The sequence below is a fragment of the Dama dama genome, chromosome 31 (genome assembly GCF_033118175.1).
Source record: "Dama dama isolate Ldn47 chromosome 31, ASM3311817v1, whole genome shotgun sequence".
Taxonomy (NCBI): domain Eukaryota; kingdom Metazoa; phylum Chordata; class Mammalia; order Artiodactyla; family Cervidae; genus Dama; species Dama dama.
The window spans coordinates 28556756-28573578 of NC_083711.1; the positions used below are offsets into that span (position 1 = coordinate 28556756).

Here is a 16823-nt window from a genome sequence, read left to right on the forward strand (position 1 = left end):
TGTACCGTAGTCTGTCTGTATGATGCACATGTTATGAATGATACATAAGACATACAGTATGGTTGACACCCACAAATATACATATACATACAGAAAAGATAATCATCTGGTAAATTTAATGAGAAAAATAAAACTCAAAGAAGTAAAATTAGGAATGGAAACTGCAGAAACAAAAATGTAGAAAGTGAAAAAGGTTCCCATGTTTTTGGCATTCTAGGGTCCACTGCATTATCCATCTCCATTCTGCTTTGGGAGACTCGAAAGAAAAGCCAGGGATACATGAACCACACAGGTCTTCCTACGAACCTAAAGGTCTTCACCAACTTAGCCCAGTCAGGGAGGTTTGTTTGCTAGACTTTGTTGGTTAGTGGGCTGTCCCAACACAGAGATCCCTGTTGGAAGGAAGAGGGAAATCTGCACAACCCTGGAGGCTGTAGACGCACCACTCTGGGAGTGGACTAGAACTAGTTCCCATTTGTGTTATTGATCATAATAAAAATTCTTTTTTCTTTTTTTCTTAAAAAAATTCTAAGCCTATAAATTTGAGATGTTGATGGCACTAATGACTTTGTAGACAATAATTTATCAAATACTGGACAAATAACAAATCATAATATGTGACTGAAGTTTTAAAAGATGTTAAAAATGTCTTCATCCTATATATAATAACAAAATTACCTCTAACTGCAAGGAATTAAGAAGAATATTTATTGACTGGCATGTGCAGTGAACACAAGCTGGATATTTATAGGCAGTCCTAGGGTTCACAGAATCCTGTGATTCTGAACCATCTTCCTTCATACTCCCACTTACTTAGGCCACCTTCGTGATCAGTTACGTTTTAAGAAGATTCTCCTGACTCGCATTTAAAGAGTAAATGACTCGTGAATATCTTTGAGAAGATAAATTAGCCAACATAAGTGAGAAGAAAATATCCAGCAAAAAAAAAAAGTGTTTTGAAAGATGTTAAGCTAATCTTTAAAAATAAACTATCCAAAAATGATGTAGTTAATGAGGAAGTTATGTTATTATTTCAAAAGGAGATCACATTATCTTGTTTAAATTAGCCCCAACGAAAAGTTAATATCACATATGAGAATTTTCAGCATGACTCAAGAGTAGCAACTAATGTATTTGATCTTGTTTGCTTATTTTTGGTTTGGCTTATCTGTTCATTATTTTTAGATTTTTATCTATTTGAATGCCTATAGATTACTGGAAAAATAATAAAATTAATACCATTTAGCATTTACTGAGCATTCACAATATGCCAAGTCCTATGTTAAGTGTTTCACAAGTTTTGTCTCATTTTGTCCTTACAGTAACTCTATTAGATAGGGATTGTTATCCTCATTTTATAGAAAATAAAACTGAGACACTCATTTTTATGACAGTTCAACTTCTGTCCCAGGTATCATTTGAGAGACTAGTTAATCAGCATTCAGCATGAACAAATATGCCAACACTCCTGCTTTTGGGATATTTACAGTCTATCAAGAAAGGCATTAGGAAAAATTGTTGCAGGCAGACATCTGGCAAAGTCTTCTTTCTCTGCTATGGGAAAATCTGACCTTTGATTCACACTGATTTTGTTGCCCTGGAAACCTGAGAACCATAGATTGTCAACTATATAATTCAACAATATTACCTGTGTAAAAGGTAATATTGCATACACTGATTATGTATTGCCTCATGAGTCCAGTTGCATCTGGACTGATAGGGAATATAAAGGGGCATTGACTATTTCATGGAGAGGCCAGGCCATGTTTTGGGCTTTCCTAAGTGTGATGGCTCTTGTAATGTACCGTGTGGGAGCCCTAAGTCCATAGTCCTAGAGTCATTAAAAGAAATACTGGCTTCTGTGCAGTGTGAGGCTGTCAGTCAGGGGAGCCCTTACACCTCATCTGCTTGTACCTGAGCAGCCACGGAGTGGTCCAGGGACTGCTTCAAGGACTCATGCAGAAAAGAGCTTTTGAGGCTTCTCTGTGGGCCAGCTATAGCTCTTATCCTTCTATATAGGTGGGTTCCTAGGAAGTCCTGTGGTGTCCAAATACGTTTTAGATTTACACCTAAGGGGATTCTCTAGGGAGTGCCGTGACAGGCAAGGTGTGAATCTGGCCAATGGAGTTAAGCATTTTGATTAGGAATGAAAGAGAGGAAATGTTCAAGAGTGGAGGTGTAGCAGTAGAAATTAAAGGAAAACAAAACACATTTAATAGGGTGTCAGGGAGAATCTCATGGAGAAGGTGACCTTTTTACAAAATATTAATGCCTGGGGAGGGTGGAGAGTCAATCACATGTAGGGCATAAGTAATGGAAAATACAAAGTCCATGGAACTGTGAGGGTTGGCAACTGTTTTGTTTCCACACTGTATCTTGAAAATAGATTCCAACACTTGATAAATAAATTGATGAAATTTTTCAAAGTCATGTAACTAGTAAGAGGAAGAACTGGATTTAGGGACCTGGAAATTGTGACCTATCTTTATCTTCCATAGTACACCTGGGAAATCTAAGCAACGACAGTGAAAAACTCTCCATAGTTCAACAAGAATAAGCATTTGTTGCTATATAGATGAGCATGGCATTTTTGACACCCTGAAAGTTATCTGTTTATTTGCTAAGGTGAGGTCCTTGTCCAGTTCAGCATCTTTTTTATATTCAAGAGTGTGGTTCACTACTGTGATATACATATGTCTGTTTTGATGTCATCATATACATGTGGATGATTAAAATCACATTTAATTTATGTAATGTAAAACATATCAGAGTTAAAAAGAAATAATTTCCAATTTTACATCAATTGGTTTTCCAAGTTGAATTTCTGCTGCAAAAAATTTGAATTGAATCTTGAATTCTACTTTAAGAAATAAAACATATACTTCTATAGATAATAGTATTGATAAGTTGGATAAATTTAAAAAAAAAAATCCAAATTGCCCAGAATGCATAATGTCTCTTTTTTTTTTTCCTAAATGTTCACCTATTATGGGTGATTTTTTTGTATTTAGAACTTGCAGTTTTTAAAATTAATAACACAATTCCTTTGCATTATTTTAAGTTAAAGCCTATGTTATATTAGCTACTAGTGAGATAATAAAATCAATATGCAAGCCAAGAAGATCTAGATATATATATCTATATATACTTAAAGATCTGTGCTGAGCTCACTATAAGGCTAAGAATGTCATTAAGTCATTTGAGTAAAATAAAAGTCAAATGAAACATAAAAAAATAGCAATTCCTATCATGACCAATTCATAGTTATGGAATCTGGAAAGACAATACTGATAATCCTACTTATAGGGCAACAAAGGAGACACAGACATAAAGAGTAGACTTGTGGACACTATAGGGAAAGGAGAGGGTGGGATGATTTGAGAAAACAGCTCTGAAATATATACATTACCATATGTGAGATAGATGACCAGTGGGAGTTTGGTGTATGACACAGGGAACCAGAAGTCAGTGTTCTGTGAAAACCTAGAGGGATGGGGTGGGGAGGGAGGTGGGAGAGAGGTTCAGGAGGGAGGGGACATATGTATATATATATATATACCTATGGTCAATTCATGTGGATGTATGGCAGAAACCATCACAATATTGTAAAGTAATTATCCTCAAATTAAAATTTTAAAAAATAATTTAAAAAAAGATGAAAGAGGATAAAAAAACAAAATAAGAGTAGGCAGAATTTTAATTTGAGCAATAATGGTTTTTTAACAAATAAACCTTGTGATCATGCCATGGCAGCGGGTTCATTATTTTTTGCACATTAAATAATGATTTTAATAAAAGTCTCAAGTTCATGTTCAGAAAGCTATTACATTTCAGCTGTTGCATATACCGCTTTGTCTAGAGGGCGAAGTGAACGACATCTCATATTTTTCTTAGGCATGGTATGAAGGCATTAATTTCCTTCTGCCGCTTTGACTGAACGCAGCGCTTTGGGGCAAGTCAATGCAAAATGATCACATTTTCACTCGTAATCAATATAGCTGCTTGACAGTGGGCATCTATTTTTCATTCCAGCATCCAGTAAAATAAAATGGTATGTGGATTTTCTCCAAAAGAGGTGCTTTTAGGAAACACAGATGAAAATAGCTTCTTTAGCAAGCCACTGTGAAAGTTGGTTATTATTGCAACTCCCTGGCTGCAGAAACAGATGTGAGTCTAGCCTTTTCTTTTCTCCTCTTCTATCGCTCTCAATGGGATAATTTGAAAATCTGTATCTTTACTTAAGGAGTTGGCTATGAATCATAAATGACAGAATTAGTTTTAAAGGATAATATATTTAGTGCTTGTGGTGTCTCTGTGGACTCCTTGACTTCTAAACACCCATTATATTTTAACTGAAGAGCATAGACCTGCATTTGGTGCTGAAAAAAAATGTAATTACCAAATTGCTGCAGGTCCATTTTTTTCTGAGTTATGCATTTCCTGCTCATGAGAGTTTCTAAAAAAAATGAATAAGCTAAATTATAGAAAATGTCTCAAATTGCAGTTAGCTGATTTTGACTGCAAAGTAGTGGATATTTGATGTTGAAGTTGAAATGTTAGAATGCTTGGAGAAAATGACTAGCTGTGAAAAATCTAACTTTCATAAATTCCACATTATAGGATTCTGTTTATTTCATGCTCACACCAGAAAGGTATATTTTACTTGTTCAAATTCTACAAAATGTGATGAATTTTTGCGTTTACTCAAATGATTAGGAAAATGACTCATCAAAAACAGAAGGGAAGATAAAGAGGGAGAAAGGGGGGAGAGAAAGTAGGAAAATGGGGGAGAGAGGGAAGAAAAAAGGGGATTTTAGGGTTGGCTGATTCTTAGTATAGGAATTGCTTTGCTTCTATAATCATGGGTTCTGTCACTGATATATAGGTCAAATTTTCAGCAATCTTGTCAGTGTAGTTTTCATCTGTACATGAAGGAGAGGATTAAAGATTTTGCACTTATTTTGTTTCATAAGTGTCCAGATAGTTTGCAAACATCACAGGGTTCATAGGGTCAGGAGTATTTTTTTAACCACCAGAGAAAGTATTGAGAAAGAGCTACTGGAATAGACTTCTGTAATTGTTTATCATTCAGCTACTTGGAACCCATGATTGCCTTGGTAATTCTTGCAGTTTGATTTGTTTAGTATCTGGGTACTGACTGATGACATTGTGCATCTTGATTGATTTTAGAATAACAATTTGAAAGTGAAATGTCCTGATTAATTTTCAACTCAGTGGAGTCACCATAAATTTAAAGCATTATCTTCTGTTATTTATAAAGAATACACAAATATATTATGCCAATAAAAGAGTAAATCAATAAATGTCTATGTAGAATTAAACATGAAAACTACTGCTTGTATGCTGCTGAAACATCAAGATTCTCTAGAGTTAATATTTTTTCAATAATGTTTTTTACCTTTCTAGATCTATTTCTGGGCACTTATAAATCTTTATGGGGCTTCCCAGGGGGTGCTAAGTGGTAAATAACCTGCCTGCCTGTGCAGCAGATGTGGGATTAAAGGATCTGATCCCCTGGGTTGGGAAGATACCCTGGAGGGCATGGAAACCCACTCCAGTATTCTTGCTTGGAGAATCCCATGGACAGAGGAGCCTGACGGGCTGCTGTCCACAGGGTCACACAGAATTGGACACAACTGAAGCGACACACACATAAATGTTTACATGCACCTACAGCTAGAGTTGCTTTCTGAAAAATATAGGATCATATTGCATGTTATGTTAATTTTCTATTGCTGCAAAACAACTAATTGCAAGTGTAATGGCTTATAACAATATAAATTTATTAGTTTATGCTTACATAGATCTAAAATCTGGCATAGCTTGACTGGGTTCTATTTTTTGGGTCTCACAGGCTGGAATCAAGATACTATCTAGACTTAGTTCTTACACGGAAGCTTGGAGGAAGAATTTACTCCTGAGCTCACTTAGATTGTTTGCAGAATCCATTTCCTTGAAGCTGTAGATCTAGGATTCTTATGTTATTGGCTATTGGCCAAGGGCTGTCCTCAGCTACTGGGAGACTACCCATGTCCTTAGACCCCTCTAATTCACAGCAGCAATGGTATGCAGAGCTTTTCTCATGCTTCAAATATCTAACTTCCCTTCTGTTCTCAGCCAGGAGGAAGGTCTGCTTTTAAGAGTTATGTAATTACATTGGAGTCAACTGAATAATCCAGAGTAATCACTTGCTTTTTATATCAACTGATTAGCAGCATTAGTTACTAAGTCTTAAGTCTACAAATTGTCTTTTTTTTTTTTTGGCAAGGCAACATATTTCTGGGAGTAACACTGGGGAAAAGTGATAATGGGGTTCAAAATTTTATTGGAACACTTAAATTTTAGTGCAATTTGCTTTTTTTTTTTTTAATTAGCCACACGTCCTTGCAATCTTTCTGTAGATCTAATATTTCTATTTATTTTTCTTTTTAAAAGCATCACTGTTTTTCCTTCATGCATGGATATAGCATACAGTATTTAGTCATTTTCTTAATTGTGGAAACTTCAGTTTGAAACTGTTTAAGTAATAATATGCTATGAGGCAAAATAGGCTAGTGGCCTAAAAAAAACTCTTAGATTTCTGAAATCTAATTGCCAAAATCAATTAAGGGTTCCACTACTTATTTAGTTGTTGTTGTTCAATCATCAAGTCATGTCCGACTCTTTGTGACCCCCAGGGACTGCAGCTGCCTGATTCCTCTGTCCTCCACTGTCTTCCGTGGTTTGCTCAGATTCATTGCGATTGAGTCGGTGATGCTATATAACCATCTAATGCTCTGCTGCCTGCTTCTCCTCTTGGCTTCAGTGTTTCCCAGCATCAAGGTCTATTCCAATGGGTCACTTCTTCACATCAGGTGGAGCTTCAATTTCAGCACAGCCCTTCTAATGAAAATTCAGTGTTTTGCTTTAAGATTGACTGGTTTGATCTCCTTGCAGTCCAGGGGATTCTCAAGAGTCTTCTCCAGCACCATACTTCAAAAGCATCAATTCTTTGGTGCTCAGCCTTATTTATGGACAAATTGTCACATCCGTACATGACTACTGGAAAAACCATATCTTTGACTATATGGATCTTTGTCAGCAAAGTGATGTCTCTACTTTTTAATACAGTCTAGGTTTGTCATAGCTTTCCTTCCAAGGAGCAAGTATCTTTTAATTTTACAGTTGTGGTCACTATCTGCAGTGATTTTGGAACCCAAGAAAATGAAATCTGTCACTACTTCCACTTTTTCCTCTTCTTTTTGCCATGAAGTAATGGGACTGGGTATCATGACCTTAGTTTTTTTTCATGTTGAGTTCCAAGCCAGCTTTTTCACTCTCCTCTTTGATCCTCATTAAGAGGCTCTATAATTCCTCTTCACTTTCTGTCATTAGAGTGATATCGTCTGCATATCTGAGCTTGTTGATATTTCTCCCAGCAATTTTGATTCCAGCTTGCGATTCATCCAGCCTGGCATTTCACATCATGTACTCTGCATATAAGTTTAAATAAGCAGAATGACAATATATAGCCTTGACATACTCCTTTCCAAATTTTGAACCAGTCTGTTGTTCTATGTCCAATTCTAATTGTTGCTTCTTGACCTGCAAACAGGTACTCAGGAGGCAAGTCAGGTGGTCTGGTATTCCCATCTTTTGAAGAATTTTCCATACTTTGTTATGATCAACATAGTCAAAGGCTTTATCCTAGTCAATGAGCAGAAGTAGATGTTTTTCTGGAACTTCATATTCCAGTGAATGTTTGCAGTTTGATCTCTGGTGCCTCTGCCTCTCAAAACCCAGCTTGTACAATTGAAAGCTCTTGGTTCATGTACTGCTGAAGCCTAGGTTGAAGGATTTTGAGCACAACCTTGCTAGCATGTGAAATGAGTACAACTGTATGTTGTTTATACTAACTAAATTGTACTTTAGTTAGTATGTGAACTAATTCAGCTCTGTGAATTCTTTGAACGTTATGTTTTTTTTTATTTGTGGATAAATATTATCTATTTCACAGGGTCATTGCAGGATTAAGTAAAACAACAGAGGTAAAATTGTTATTCTGACATAAAATATACACTAAAGCAATGTGAATCATTACTATGCAATATAAGCGCAAGTATTTCTAGGAGGTACAAAAACAAGTTGATTCATGATAAATACATCCCAGAAAACAACACAACACATTCTGACTTTTTCTGACCCTCTAATACTAGGTTAGGTGCTTTTTATCTAACAAGTATTTATGAAGTGTCTTTGATACACAGAGGATTTATTAAGTATTATGGGATACAGTCATGAGCAAAACAAGCATGCTTCTTGCTCATTAACTTTACAATTTAGCAATTCATCAGTAAATTGACAAGATAAGCAAACAAATTTTAATTTTAAATTGTGATTAGTGCTGTATAAAGAGGAACACAGAATCAAGTAAACGTATAACAGGGAACCAGATCTTGTCCATAGTCATTATCCTGGAGATAATGTTAATTTGGACTAACAAATTAAGGGTAGAAGAAAGATGTGATGAGGTTGCTTCTCAAAGGAGATAAAATTATCAAGGCTTCCTATTAAATTGAATATAGATGTGACAATAATATCATCATCATCATAGATATACAAGGAAATTAGCAAAAGGTTTTTACCTTATAAAACTATATAGTTAGTAGTACTAATTGGAGATAAGTGAAATTAGAACAAGTTCAAGTTGAGAGGGGAGGATTGTGCTTTTGAATGCAGGCACATTGAATTTAAGGGGAATTTGAGACACCATAGGAGAGATGTCAAATATACAGTAAAATATAGATGACTCAGCTGAGACTTAGGTTACAAGTAGACATTGTGAAGTCTTGGTTTTGAATACTTAATTAAAGCCAGGGAGATGTATGATACATCATGTAGCTCTGTACAGACTAGAGCTGTGCCGGTTGATATAGGAACTGCTAACTGCATGGGGGCTATTCAGCATGTGACATATGGTTCGTATGAACCTGAAATTATACCAGATTTCTAAACATTAATAGGAAACAAATTATTCAGACTATCTCATTGATAATTGTTTATATTGATTGCATGCTGAGATGATAATATTTTGGACATATTGAGTCATTCAAATTAACCTCATAAGTTTCTCTTTACAGTTTTGTTTTCTATTAGAATATTTAAAACAATACATGTGCCATTTGTGACTCTATTATACTTCTATTGAATCAGTCAGTGAGTTCAGTCACTCAGTCGTGTCCGACTCTTTGCGACCCCCATGGACTGCAGTGCACCAGGCTTCCCTGTCCATCACCACTCCAGGAGCTTACTCAAACTCATGTCCATCAGGTTGGTGATGCCATCCAACCATCTCATCCTCTGTTGTCCCCCTCTCCTCCCGCCCTCAGTCTTTCCCAGCATCAGTAAATATCCATTGAATAGTAGTGCTTATACTTGGCTTTGAATAATAATTCAAAGTGTTGAATAATAATTCAAATATCTGTTGAATAATAGTGCCTATACTTGACTTTGAAAAATATCAAGTATGTAGTTAATGTCTTGGTAGGGAATGCTTACCTGCAAAAAGTATTGTGAAAGAGCAATCAGAGTGTAAGAAAAAGATAATACTTACCTAGAAGCAAAGAAAATAGTACCTTTTGAGAGAAAATGTTGTTCATTATTGAGTATTGCTCAGAGGTCAAGAAAGATATAAAATGAAAAGTATTCACTGGATTTAGTGACTAGGGATTTTTATGAAGGTAGTGACATTTATTTTGGTGGAGAGTGATGAGATGAAGTCATGAATGAATAGCATATAAAGATTTCAAGATTAGAGGGAGAGAAATCTTAGAAATTTGGTTATAAAGCAGAAGTGGGATGAAAAGATGTGTTTTAATATGAAGAGACTTAAACATGTTTCAAACCCAAGGGAGTGATCCTGAAAAGAAGGGAAAGTTCCAGGTGCAGAAAAAAAGTATAAGTAATGGATAATATATAGATTCTGTGAAGCAGAGTAAGACAGACTTCCTGCTAGAGCTCTCATCACATTTTAAAAACCGTATGTTTATTTATCTTTATCTGTCATTAGACTATAGCTCCAAGAAGATATAAATTGTATCTTCTTCCCTAATTCTCAACACCTATCATGAAATGTAGTTGTTTCAAAATGCATTTGTTTCTTGAAGGTATATTTACTACTTGAAGAAATTTCTAGTATTAAATATATGTAGATTTGCTATGTGGATTATGATTGCAATGAATATTCTTAAAAGTGAGATTGTTATTGAGGAGAAGATAATTATTGGAATTTGTAATGCACAATGGGGAGAAAGAAGAGGAGGGCATTGGCATCATTATGTTTATATACTGATAAAGTTTTCATATCTACATTCTCTCTCCAGACCCCATGAATGTCTAGAACCAATGGAAACTAGGAAGCTTAGTAGAAATCTCTTCGCACCAGGGTAGGTCATGTCATAGGGTCAATGGAAAAGAACAAAACCCAAACTGTATGTGCCAAAGTTGTCTGCCAGGACCAAGCTACCTGTAAATCTAAATGAATATGAGAAAGACTTCTGTTTGGGAATCACTTAATTATTGGATTTTTCTCTTTCCATTCCTTATTGCATGTTCCACTTCTCCTGGTCATGTCTTATCTGTCGGGGTGTTAGACATGATGGAAACATACAAAGTCCAGACACTGTGTTGTGTGAGTAGTGGCCTCAGTTTGTTATAGATCAGTATACTCGTTTTCTAGAAAGTGAATTGGGAGGAACTATGAGAAAGTTCAAGATATGGTATATATGGAAAAAAAAATAATGTTTTATACTTACATTTCCATCAACTCATGTAAGCATTTTAGAGATAATGGATTTCATCCTGAAACCAAGTTTGGGGGTAAATACTGTTGCCACTGTCATTAGCAGCAGCATCATTATCTTCATTTCATGAATGAGAAAGGAGAGACACAGAAACTTTAAGCGACTAATATAAAGTTACACAGCTAACAAGAGCTAAAACTGGAATTTAAGCCCAGGTACAACTGACTCATCGGAAAAGTCCCTGATGCTGGGGAAGATTTGAGGGCAGGAGGAGAAGAGGGTGTCAGAGGATGAGATGGGTGGATGGCATCCCCAGTGCAGTGGACATGAACTTGGGCAAATTTCAGAAGAAGGTGAGGGACCAAGAGGCCTGGTGTGCTGCAGTCCACGGGGTCCCAGAGAGTCAGACATGACGGGTGACTGAACAACAACTGACTCTAGCTCCCTAATTTATATATACTAAATGCTTCAGATTTGCTATAGCCAGGTGGAAATAAGCTCTTAGTAGCTATGTTCACATAAAACAGGGACTCAGTGATCTTATGAAGTAGGTTGAAGGCAATAAAATGTTATTACATACTATAAAAGAAGGGAACCTGGTAGATGAAACATGGCTTTGAGATCTGGCCTTAAAATACTCACCTTCCCATTATGCAACTGTAGCTCCGGCAATAAGTTAAAGCTCCATTAGTCTCAAATTCTTCCTCTGTGAAGTCAGTCAGTTGGGCTAGTTGTCAATAAAGTCATTTGGAGCCATAAAATGATGGAACTCTTAAATATTCTTCAAATATGAAAATTAATAGGTTTCATGTTTAAAGTAATCATCTTAGCAAGTAGGTTACAAGATAGTGAACGATGAATATGTAAGTGGAAAAGGACACTATCTCACACTTGCAGTGAAATTTTTATGAGAGAAATCTCTTTAATTTTCCTTTTAAAACATATTTAGCAAGGATGATGGATGACTAATTATATGTTAATTGTTCATGTCTACTAATTGGGAAACTTAGGATAGAGTTTTTAGAACATTGATTTAATAAGGAATGACACTTGAATCCTAGCCATAATTAGCGTATTATATTTGGCTGCTGTTTGAATCTCTTCTATGGGAATGATTTAAAGAGATTAATCTTTTTCAGGGACCACATAAGCACTGATACATGACTGAGAACACTTTCCAAACTCATTGAAACAATGATGACATTGACTATGTATGATATTTTGATATGTTTTTTAGGTTAAGAGAAGAAAGAAACTAGCTTTTAGATAGTTCACAAATACCCAATATCAGTTATTAAAAGCCTGCAGAGTAACAGCCTTATGCCTCTTTTAATGGGTAAAATTTCATGGCAGTGAACAACGGAAAATCCATTTTTCACTGTGTACATCAAAAAAGAAACTGTTCTGTTCTTTGCCAAAACTTGCTGGATATAAACCCTCCTTTCATCTCAGATTGACAGAGAACTGCCAACAGCAGAGGGAAGAGAATAAAATGAAAGTGCTCAGCTACGATAAAGAAAACTCCAGACGTGTTTTCAAGAATAATTTAACAAATATGTGTGTGTCTGATACCCAGCTTAAGAAGTGGAATATCAAGAGCAGAAATAAGGTCTTGGTGATGCCCGAGGCTGGAGTACATTACTCTCGATTCAGTTCAGTTCAGCCGCTCAGTCATGTCCAACTCTTGTGACCCCATGGACTGCGGCATGCCAGGCTTCCCTGTCCATCACCAACTCCTGGAGCTTGCTCAAACTCATGTCCATTGAGTCGGTGATGCCATCCAACCATCTTATATATTATTCTAAAGCACATATTTATATGTCTACTGCATATTCATGTATCCTTAAACAACATATGCTTGTTTTTTCACTGATGGGATTTGATGGAGCTTCATAAATGATATTTTGTCTTTGTTTGAATTCAGAATCTGTTGAGAGATATTAAGAGATTAAGAAGCCAGGCAAATAGAGATCATTTGATATCTGGCGGACGGGGTGAGGCTTAGTTGTGCCCTCAGAATGAACTCCTGAGTCCTGACGTCCACAGTTGCCTGCTCATTTCTTAGAAGAGGAGAACAATTGCACGCCTTGCTGGGTGGAAGTGATTGTTACTGCCCATAGTAGCAGATCAGAACGCATCTCTGGGAATTCAGCCAACTCCCAAGAAGAAAGAGTTGTGCAAGAGAGTATCTACAGAAAGCAAGGATTGAACACAGGAATCACCAGCGAATTTCTTCATTCATCAGTTCAGTTCAGTTCAATTCAGTTGCTCAGTCATGTCCGACTCTTTGCGACCCCATGGATGGCAGCACACCAGGCCTCCCTGTCCATCACCAACTCCCGGAGTTTACTCAAACTCATATCCATTGAGTCAGTGATGCCATCCAACCATCTCATCCTCTGTCGTCCCCTTCTCTTCCCACCTTCAATCTTTCCCAGCATGAGGGCCTTTTCAAATGAGTCAGCTCTTCGCATCAGGTGGCCAAAGTATTGGAGTTTCAGCTTCAGCATCAGTTCTTCCAATGGATAACAGGACTGATTTCCTTGAGGATGGACTGGTTGGACCTCCTTGCAGTCCAAGGAATTCTCAAGACTCTTCTCCAACACAACAGTTCAAAAGCATCAATTCTTCTGTGCTCAGCTTTCTTTATAGTCCAACTCTCACATCCATACATGACCACTGGAAAAACCATAGCTTTGACTAGATGAACCTTTGTTGGCAAAGTAATGCCTCTGCTTTTTAATATGCTGTCTAGGTTGGTCATGACTTGCTTCATTCATAGCAAGGGCTTTCACCATTGGAAGTATTGATAGCAATATTTCTAATAAGGAGGAAGGGAAAGGTGATTTCATAGCCCCAATGTTTAATATTGGGTTTGTCTGTCAGGTTTTTCCATAAGGTGTTACAGAAAATCCGAACAGACTTTGGGTCAACTCAATAATTTGTTATTGCACAAATTTATTTATAACTTGAAGTTTTAGTAGACAGAATTTCATTTCAGGTTATAGGCTTAATAATGATTGTTTCTCATCTTTGGGAAAGTTTAAGTTGACAGATTTCTTAAGATAGCATTCTATGAGTGGATTAGTGGACTGAATGGACCCGGTTTGACTGGTAGGGACAGATTCTTTAATCCGAACTTGGCAAAGGCAAATTTGTAGTGCTATGCCCATAGTACTCTCCTGCATGTTTATTTTGCCTTAGTATGCCCCATGGTCTGGCCGGGTAACTCAGAGTCAAGCATATTTATTCCTTGTAACAAAAGCAATTCTACAGACCTAAAACAGACTAAGGTATTAATCTGTTTGAAAATACACATTTGTACATTAATTAAAATAATTAATATATATATGCATGAATGCTCAGTTGCTCAGTCATCTCTGTCTCTTTGTGACCCCGTAAACTGTAGCCCTCCAGGCTCACCTGTTCATGTAGTTTTCTAGGCAACAGTACTGGAGTGAGTTGCCAATTCCTATTCCAGAGGATCTTCCCTACCCAGGGATCGAACTCACATCTCCTGCATTGGCAGGTGCCACCCGGGAAGCCCTTACTCTTCCTCTTCTCTCCCTCTCTCTCTCTCTCTCTATGTGTATATATATATATATATATATACACACACACATACACACACATACATACATGTATATACATGTATACATCTATATGCATACATGTATACATCTATATACATACATACATACAAGCCCTCTCTCTTCTCTCTATATACACACATATATACATATATGTATATATGTACACACATATATACATACATACATGTGTATATACATACATACATGTTTATAGATGTATACATGTATATATATACATATATATGTATATATGTATATAGATCATACATTAATTCAAAATAAGAAAATATATACAAATATATGTCCCCAACTTACCACCACATACATAGCTTTTGAATACTTGCTTAGTCTTGAATAAAAACTCTTCTCTTTCCCACTGCTTCCACACCACTGAAAGTTAGTTTAATTGAGTTGCTGAAGGTTTTCTGTTACGGCTTATTTACTTTCAAATACACCAGATAAACTTACCCTGTCCCGTAGCCTCAAAAACACCTGAAACTTGAAAAGTTATTTCTAAATATAAATTGAATGAGACAGTGAAAGATGACCCAAAAAACCCATAAATATTTGAGAAAAACATACCAGCATTCACACTTTATAGACCAGATATTAGGAATATAATAGAATTTTGAATGCCTTATGATGATTTTTGACATCTTATGGTAGAAGGTTAATAGGACAATCCCTTGCTGTCTGTGGAATGGGGAAAACACCAAGGGAATTTCTGTTTCCTGTATGATTCATCCCCTGTTTGTCATCCTAAACTGAATTGTTACTGCTATTGAAGGCTCTTCTTGGGTATGGTATCCTGGAATCTTCTAGTTCTACACAGATGTAGATATATTTAGATATATATTCATCATTATAAGACAAGAGAGAGAAACTAATAAAAAATCAAGTTGAAATATCAATCAAAGGAAAAGTTACCACATTATTATGGGCTTACCTGGTGGTTCAGATGGTAAAGAATCTGCCTGCAATGCCGGAGACTCTGGTTTGAAACCTGGGTTGGGAGGATCCCCTGGAGAAGGGAATGGTCACCCTCTGCAGTATTCTTGCCTGGAGAATTCCATGGACAGTGGAGCTTAGAGTGCTACAGTCCATGGGGTCACAAAAAATTGGACACAACTGAGCAACTAATACACATTCCACATTATACCGGTATAGTTTTCATAAACATTCTCTCATTGAAAGCTCACAATAAATGAGTAGAGGTTACTGTTACTTCCATTTTACAGAGGAGGGAGTTGACATGGATTTGTTCAAGTTGAGGTACTGACAGCTATTATCCCCATTATAGGGATGAACAAGCTGAGGCCCAGAGATTTAAGTGATGTACCCAAGGTCACACAGGTGGAAAGTGAGTTATGATCCAGAGTAGTCTGACTTCAGCACCAGTGTTCATAACTGCTACTCTGTTTGAGAGGAGCAATGGGAAGGCACACTACTTTATGCAAGTCAAATTATATTTACTTATATTCACAAACAGCTCTAAAACACTGAAATATAGGGACTTTTCTCCTCAGGCTTCACTTTAATTTACTAAAGTACTTTATGTCTTTGTACAACTTCTTAAAACATCCTTTCCTTCGCTTCCATTTTGAGGAAAATAATCTTATATTTGTATACTGTTTCACAGTTACTTTTATGTATATGGTTTTATTTTATAATTATTTAACTTGAACTGTGTTGAGAAAATGTTGTAGTTACACTTGTACAGATGAGGAAATTGATGCACAGAAATACTCAGTGACTGGCTCACAATTGCCCAATTGTAAGTGGAGAAAACATTTATAAAACTCCTACCTTTAATGCCTGGTCAATACAATGTCCACTATAAAATGCTGCCTCCTTAAATTTTTTTCCCAACTGAATGAATTATATACTCTTAATATTCATTTTACTCATATTGAACCATCCCTAAATTTGTTGATTATGATTGGATTTTACTGAAATTGAGTTTCGAGTGTTCGTTGTCAGAATATATGGACAAAAGGATTTCCCTGGTGGCTCAGATGGTAAAGCGTCTGCCTACAATGCAGGAGACCCGGGTTCAATCCCTGTGTCAGGAAGCTCATCTGGAGAAGGAAATGGCAACCCACTCCAGTACTCTTGCCTGGAAAATCCCATGGACAGAGGAGCCCAGTAAGCTACAGTCCATGGGGTCGCAAAGAGTCGGACACGACTGAGCGATTTTCTTTCTTAATATGGACAGAAGAGTCTGGCTGGTTAAAGTCCATGGGGTCACAAAGAGTCGGACACGACTGAGCAACTAACACTCACTAAATATAAGAAAAGTATTATGTGTTTGTAGCAATCAAGACAGTATGACATGTTACCAAACAGACAGGATACAGTATAAAGTATAATATGTACAGAGAAAAACTGAGGGATGTGGTATCTGTGTATATTAGAAAGAGAAGTGTCA

At 36.5% G+C, this 16823-nt stretch overlaps 1 non-coding gene across 1 annotated transcript; it reads left to right on the forward strand.

The window, feature by feature from the left end:
• The first annotated feature begins 16395 nt into the window (after nucleotides 1-16395).
• TRNAC-ACA (transfer RNA cysteine (anticodon ACA)) lies at nucleotides 16396-16468 on the forward strand. The gene has a single exon. It is a non-coding gene; the product is annotated as a tRNA-Cys (tRNA).
• Nucleotides 16469-16823: the final 355 nt, after the last annotated feature.